Raw genomic sequence first — 6231 nt, forward strand, 5'->3', positions numbered from 1 at the left:
GCGACGGCTGGGGGATCCTGTGCTGCGCCACCCTGCGCTGCACCTTCTAAGGCAGGACACCATGTACGTGCATTGACCTCCTTATCCCTTCCACTTGTGTGACTTCAGGCACCTAAAGCTCTAAATCTGAAAGGAGAACGCCGAAATCGATTAGGTGGTACAGTATTGGTGTTCTTTGTTTAGAAACTGTATGATTTCTAATCAATAAGCAGCACTACCAGAGTAACAGCAGCACATGGAATATCCTCGCGCAGTTTCAGATTAGTTCCATAGTGTTCCTTTTTTGAATCATCAAGACCTTGTTTCAGCTACCCTGCGCGCCTTTTATGTTACAAAACCTCCCTGCCTATTTGCATTGCCTCTTATAGAGGGATAAGAGGAAATCTTAAAAATGAGAGTTTTTGTTTCTGCGGCTGCATATACGGCTGCTTGACTGCTTGTGGTGGTTTTGCATGCCTGGTCTAGATTAAGTAGTAGAAGAGAACATGTTATATATAATCCAATTGAAGGTAAAGCCTAGGTTTGACTACCTTAATCCCAGTGTACTACAACATGCACCAAAAAAAAATGAGGCTTACGTGAAAAAAATGAGGCTTAAGTGAGCTCTTTTCTTTCGGTTGTCTTTGTGGTAACGCCCTTTGCTCCAAGATGATACCATACACGTATATTTTGGGGGAGCAAGTTGCCACCTAGACATCAGGTGTAACAGTGCACGTGTCAATACTCCATGCTATAGTTGATAGCTGATAGTTGAGCTAAGAAATGATGCTATCTGACCACCTTCTTCTGGAAGCCCAACCAAAATTATTATTAATGTTGGTGTTTCAGGCAAGTTAAGGATCAGCAACCCTGACATATTACGGCCATTATTAGTGTTCCTGATTAGTTGCTCGGTTATAGTTTTATATTGTTGGTTCACCGTTTATGGCCCCATATTTTGCCCTATTGTTTTACTTCTAAAAGAAAGTTCTGCTCCAGTCTTGAAAAAGATGCGGAAAGCTAAGAGGGGCGGTGCTGACCTCACTAAACGCATTCGTAAGAATAGAAGAGTTTGCAAGAATGATCTCCCTGCCGCCGTCACTCCTCAACTACTCTCTTCTTCCACCGCAAGCCACCAGAGCTCAAGCTCCTCTTTCTCTTCTCCTTGCTTCTCCTCCCACGAACAAGAGGCATGCTGTTGCAGCTTATCCGCTTCCCTTCCTTCCAATCAGCGCAGACCAAGCACATGCCAGTACCAATGATCAAGAAGCAACCGCAAACCACATCTTACTCTCTCCGCCCCCTAACGTAAAGCACCAGAAAACCCCAATGCGATCGGATCCTCCTGCTGCTATTGGCCAAATCCCAAGCCATAGCCCACAACTTTTCTCCCCAAGACTTGAATCAGCCACCACCAAGCAATTCTACTCCTCGTCTCTTCCTAATCAACCCCACCAGAGCAACAACAACCACAGCAGAGCAAGTTCGATCCCTCCCAACTCTCTCCATTCTTGCCTCCAGCGAGAGCAGGGTAAGCACATCAGCAGCACGCCACGGCCATGCTTCTAGGACGCGAGCTCCCAGATGCGGCGAGGCACCAACGCCTCAAGGTAATATCTTTCACCCGACAAAGTTCCGGCACAAATCTGAAAGTCGATTGATGGTATGATGAATAGTAAGTAGTACGGTTTGATCAAAATCTTTGGTCTCTCAAGTTGTTTTCGGTACCTCTCTGTAATGATGTTGGGAAAAAAATCTTACTCTTTCTCCGGTTCCATCCAAAAGTATGAGAATCTCATTCATGTTGTAGGAAGAAGGTGCTGTCCTGAACATTCTCCCATGACAAACTACTTGCAAGTCAACCACGTCTTCAACATATTTGTAGAGAAGAATTTTCAGTTTGTTGAACGTCAGGGCGTCCTTTCACCATCTGTATGTGCACAAGACGTACCAAACGCCCAACTGGCTCTCAATGGGTCATCAGTACACTAAGAAGTAGCAGATACACCACAGGTCCTACTGTCAATGCTAGAAGTGTGTGATCTCAGGTAAAGTTCTATTATTTGGAGTGAAAATTATTTTGTGTTTGATACCAGCTCTTAGTTTAATTTCCCGTAATTCCATAGAAATTTAGTGCTGCAATCACTTGGGGAATACATGATGAGAATGAAAGCACAGAACAGACTAAACAAGGATCAGAAATAGACCTCTTCTGCGTGCAGTGTTCATTTCTATTAGCACAACAGGTACCCAAAAAAAACTCGCTAGCACAACAGGTACCCCAAAAAAGAACAGAATATGCATGCTCAGGCAAGTGCAAGCTGCTGTCGATCGGTTTCCCTTCCTTTCCTCAGCTCTCCACAGCGACAATATGGGACAGTAGCACAACGACTCCAATGGTGTCTCTCGGCAGGCGGTTGGTGTATCTTTCATTCTTAAGGAGAGAGGTAGGCCGGTAAGGAGCAGTGATACTTATATATAGCCCACTTCCTCGTGCTATTATATATGCGAGCACACTTCTTGGAGTTGCATTGGAGTCTAGGATGCGGAGATGCATTGCGTCCATATTCACCTACTGATGGGCCAAGATTGTCATGCTAATTATGAACCACCAATCCAGTTTCAGACATACTGACTTTCGTACGGTCAATTGGCAGGACGACATGAAAAACAAAATGAAAGCGTGACTAAAGGTTCAGGGAGCAGAGCAGATCTACTGAGTCCTGGACGATGATGACGGCAAGAAATTCACTTACTTTATAGTATGTTTCTCATCTCATCAGTCAGTGTTGAAAAGCTATGACAGCCCCACATTCGTTCATCAGTCAACTTTGAGATGGAACTGAAGCAGGCGCTTCCATGGGCACAGGAGGAGGTGCTTCAGCAGCATGAGAGACCACAGGGGAGGCTGTGGATCATCTATAAATGTTGTTCTACTTCTTTTGAAGACGAACGCGAGAGTGGAAGCTGATGCTGATCAGAAGACTGACAAGAAAAAATCGCAAAAAAAAATACAGATACAAGTACTTCAATAATATGAAGTTCGCAAGTCTTAATTTACAGCATCATTATATACTACCCCAGTACGACAATTATACTGATATTAGAAAAGAAAGGAATAAGACAAGCGTGAGCATCGAAGGAAGCACACTTTAGTTTGGTCAGAGAGATATGAATATGTGATGGTTCATCGAGTGATGCAATTGGACATTTGTTACAAACTGTTTGATAAGGGTTGGGTGCAGTATTAATTTTGGCACTGAAACAAGACAACCAACTGACAGCGTGTATCATCATCATCATGAGACTTAAAGCAGAGGATCCGTGCTCATCGTCTGCCTGCTCATCATCATGAGACTTAAAGCAGAGGAGACTTAAAACAGCAAATGAAATTTATCTGCACATATACCTTGGGGTTGTATATAAATTGCAGGTGGTTGGTACGTAAGCCATTCATAAGACAAGAGATCGCCGCCTCAAGAAATGATAAAAGGGAGGAGTAGGAAGTAGCACCCGCCAAAGCTCATGTCTATGTAGCTTTTGCTTGTTCAGAGCCAAGAGCAACTCCCTGTGGATTTAGAAAGGGGAAGGAAGATGAGAGTTCGTAGTCAGTGTCATTAGCTACTTGGGCAAGAAGTAAGATTGATTAGGAATTGGAGGGTTCAGGAATCCAAAATACACTTATAGTCTGCGTGGGAGGTGAAGCACGCCCAATGCACACGGCCAGCATGTGGTTAAATTGTTTGTCTATCAGCTGCCAGCATGTGGTTAAAAGTGATCTCGTCCTGACCTCTAGCCACTGCATGGGCGTAGTGGATCTTGAGGACGAAGATGTGTTGTGCGTGAGGAGGCCGAAGTTTCCGAGGGGAGTTGAGCAACTACCTGCAACTATCATTTACCGGGATATTGTCATGGACGTCGCTGTCCTCGGGGTGGCGGGATTGACGTGTGTGTCGCCACTGCGCTTCGCACCGGAGGAGGATGCCACCGTCGGGGAGAGTGTTATCTCGGTCGGGTACTGCGACCCGGACGCCCTCTTGACTGGTGTGACCTTTTCAAGGCTCCCTAGTCTCTCACCCGGGCTCGTCAGTATGTATTCTTCGATTGTTGCTGCTTATAAATCTCTAGCCTGTCTAATACTAGTTGTACGTTGACAGCATTTATATTATTTTGTTTATTTGAAGGCCAGAGGGGACTCGCTACATTTGTACTCATCAGGGTATCGAGCTCTACCATGTTTTGCTCAGCTGTGTTTGTATGGAGGGTATGTCCGGTGGACCCATTCTATCGAGGAGAGGTGTTATCGGGATGGTCGATTGCGGTGGTCGTGGTGCTATCGAGATGGGTGGTCATAGCTACACGGAGGCTAAAGCCCCACACACGATCATTGAGGTGTTGAAGAGGTGCCTTGTTTTGCAGGTACGTTGCTCTCACCGTCTCATGCATGTGCACACAAGTAACAGATACATTACACTACTGCCTTGCAGTCTGCTTGCTACTCACTGATGATTTGCCACAATATACCATGCAACATGCACTTATCTCACATGGGTCATGGCACACCAACACATCCATAACCACAACAATTCTCATCTAACAATTCTCATCTCACAGGCACATTGACACATACATAACCACAGCACTTCTCACTTGTTTTTTTTTCGAGAATACGCAGAAAAGCTACGTATCTTTTCATTAAGAAGAAAAATGAACATAGTTCTTACAACACGGGTTTTCCCAAGCGCACTTCTCACTTGCGTACGATACTTCTTTTCTACTTTCTTCAGGGCATTCTGACCATGGAGGAGGCGATCGGGCTCGAGTTGACCATGGAGGAGGTGCTGGACTTGATCGCGTGATGTACTGCTCTTATGATCAGGACCAGATCGATCAGCGACCCGGCCACACATTCATCGCCACCAAGGCCATGCAGAGCCAACAGGAGTTCTTGGACCAATTTGTCTTTTTTAATGGTTTTTTGCCTTCTGTGCGGTGATTCGGTGAACATGGGGCGGATCAAACCGGCTCGCAGGAGCGGACAGCTTCCTCGTGCACTGTACTATATCCTGCGGCAACGCCAAATCACACATTATTGTAGTGTTGTTAGGCTTTTGGGATTGATTTAATCGTGGCGATTGGCGAGTGACTTAAATGGGCTATGCTGGTTTGGCATGCGGAGGCCTAAATTCAGTTCTCTCTGGACCTTCTCTGCTTTTTTCCCTAAAGTAATTTACAACGATTTTGGGCAACATCTACCTTCTTCTTTTCATCTTGCAAGATGTTTGATTCTGGCCTGTCCAAGCTCATCAAACGGTACCCTCAACCTCAAGTTAAAGTTTTCTTTTCAAGGGAACGGGATCTCATGCTGACTGAGTAAAAAACCAGCAGCATCTTGTTGGTCAGTCAGAGAGAGAACGACTCGGGTTGCCAATTGGCTACTGCAAAGGTAAAAAAAAAGTTGAGAGGTAAAATCTTCTCATGACACAATTTTAAAAGACTAGTAGTCCAATTGGCGCAACATTTTCAGGGTGTAATTAGTTGGTACAAAGTGGGATCACTGCAACTTTACACTACATACCGCCCAATTTGCCTTTCTCCGCCTGGATTTTTTTTCCCGAGATGCTACACTCATGATCAGCACTTTCTCACTGATCAATCATCCCAAACCCATGATTTAGCCTTTAAATTCTCCAACTGGAGCTTCATTTATTGAAAATAACTGCAGCTTTAGCTTTCGCAGGTGGTTGTGCTGTGTGCTTCCTTCACCATGATGATTGATTATACCTTGGAAAGCCCAGGATGTGCCTGCAGATGCTCCAAGGCTGCCCAATCACTACTGTTGAAGGGACCTTTCCGTCCACTTTATCAGTACCAGCTAGTTCCCCAGGGCTCCTCCGTGACCCGCTTTAGTATCGGTTGGAGACACCAACTGGTACTAAAGGGTGTCACGGAGGAGCCCTGGGGAACTAGCTGGTACTGATAAAGTGGACGGAAAGGTCCCTTCAACAGTAGTGATTGGGCAGCCTTGGAGCATCTGCAGGCACATCCTGGGCTTTCCAAGGTATAATCAATCATCATGGTGAAGGAAGCACACAGCACAACCACCTGCGAAAGCTAAAGCTGCAGTTATTTTCAATAAATGAAGCTCCAGTTGGAGAATTTAAAGGCTAAATCATGGGTTTGGGATGATTGATCAGTGAGAAAGTGCTGATCATGAGTGTAGCATCTCGGGAAAAAAAATCCAGGCGGAGA

General features: G+C 45.3%; 1 long non-coding RNA gene across 3 annotated transcripts; it reads left to right on the forward strand.

Annotated features, from left to right (window-relative positions):
• Window positions 1–1059: 1059 nt before the first annotated feature.
• LOC111257620 lies at window positions 1060–5264 on the forward strand. 3 transcript variants are annotated; one of them, XR_002678159.1, is made up of 6 exons: window positions 1060–1589; window positions 1790–2027; window positions 2106–2741; window positions 2849–4068; window positions 4164–4398; window positions 4767–5264. It is a non-coding gene; the product is annotated as an uncharacterized LOC111257620 (long non-coding RNA). The 3 variants fall into 3 exon arrangements; XR_002678157.1 differs by having other exon boundaries at window positions 2106–4068; XR_002678158.1 differs by having other exon boundaries at window positions 1061–1589; window positions 2637–4068.
• Window positions 5265–6231: the final 967 nt, after the last annotated feature.

The sequence above is a fragment of the Setaria italica genome, chromosome VI, assembly GCF_000263155.2.
Source record: "Setaria italica strain Yugu1 chromosome VI, Setaria_italica_v2.0, whole genome shotgun sequence".
Taxonomy (NCBI): Eukaryota; Viridiplantae; Streptophyta; class Magnoliopsida; order Poales; family Poaceae; genus Setaria; species Setaria italica.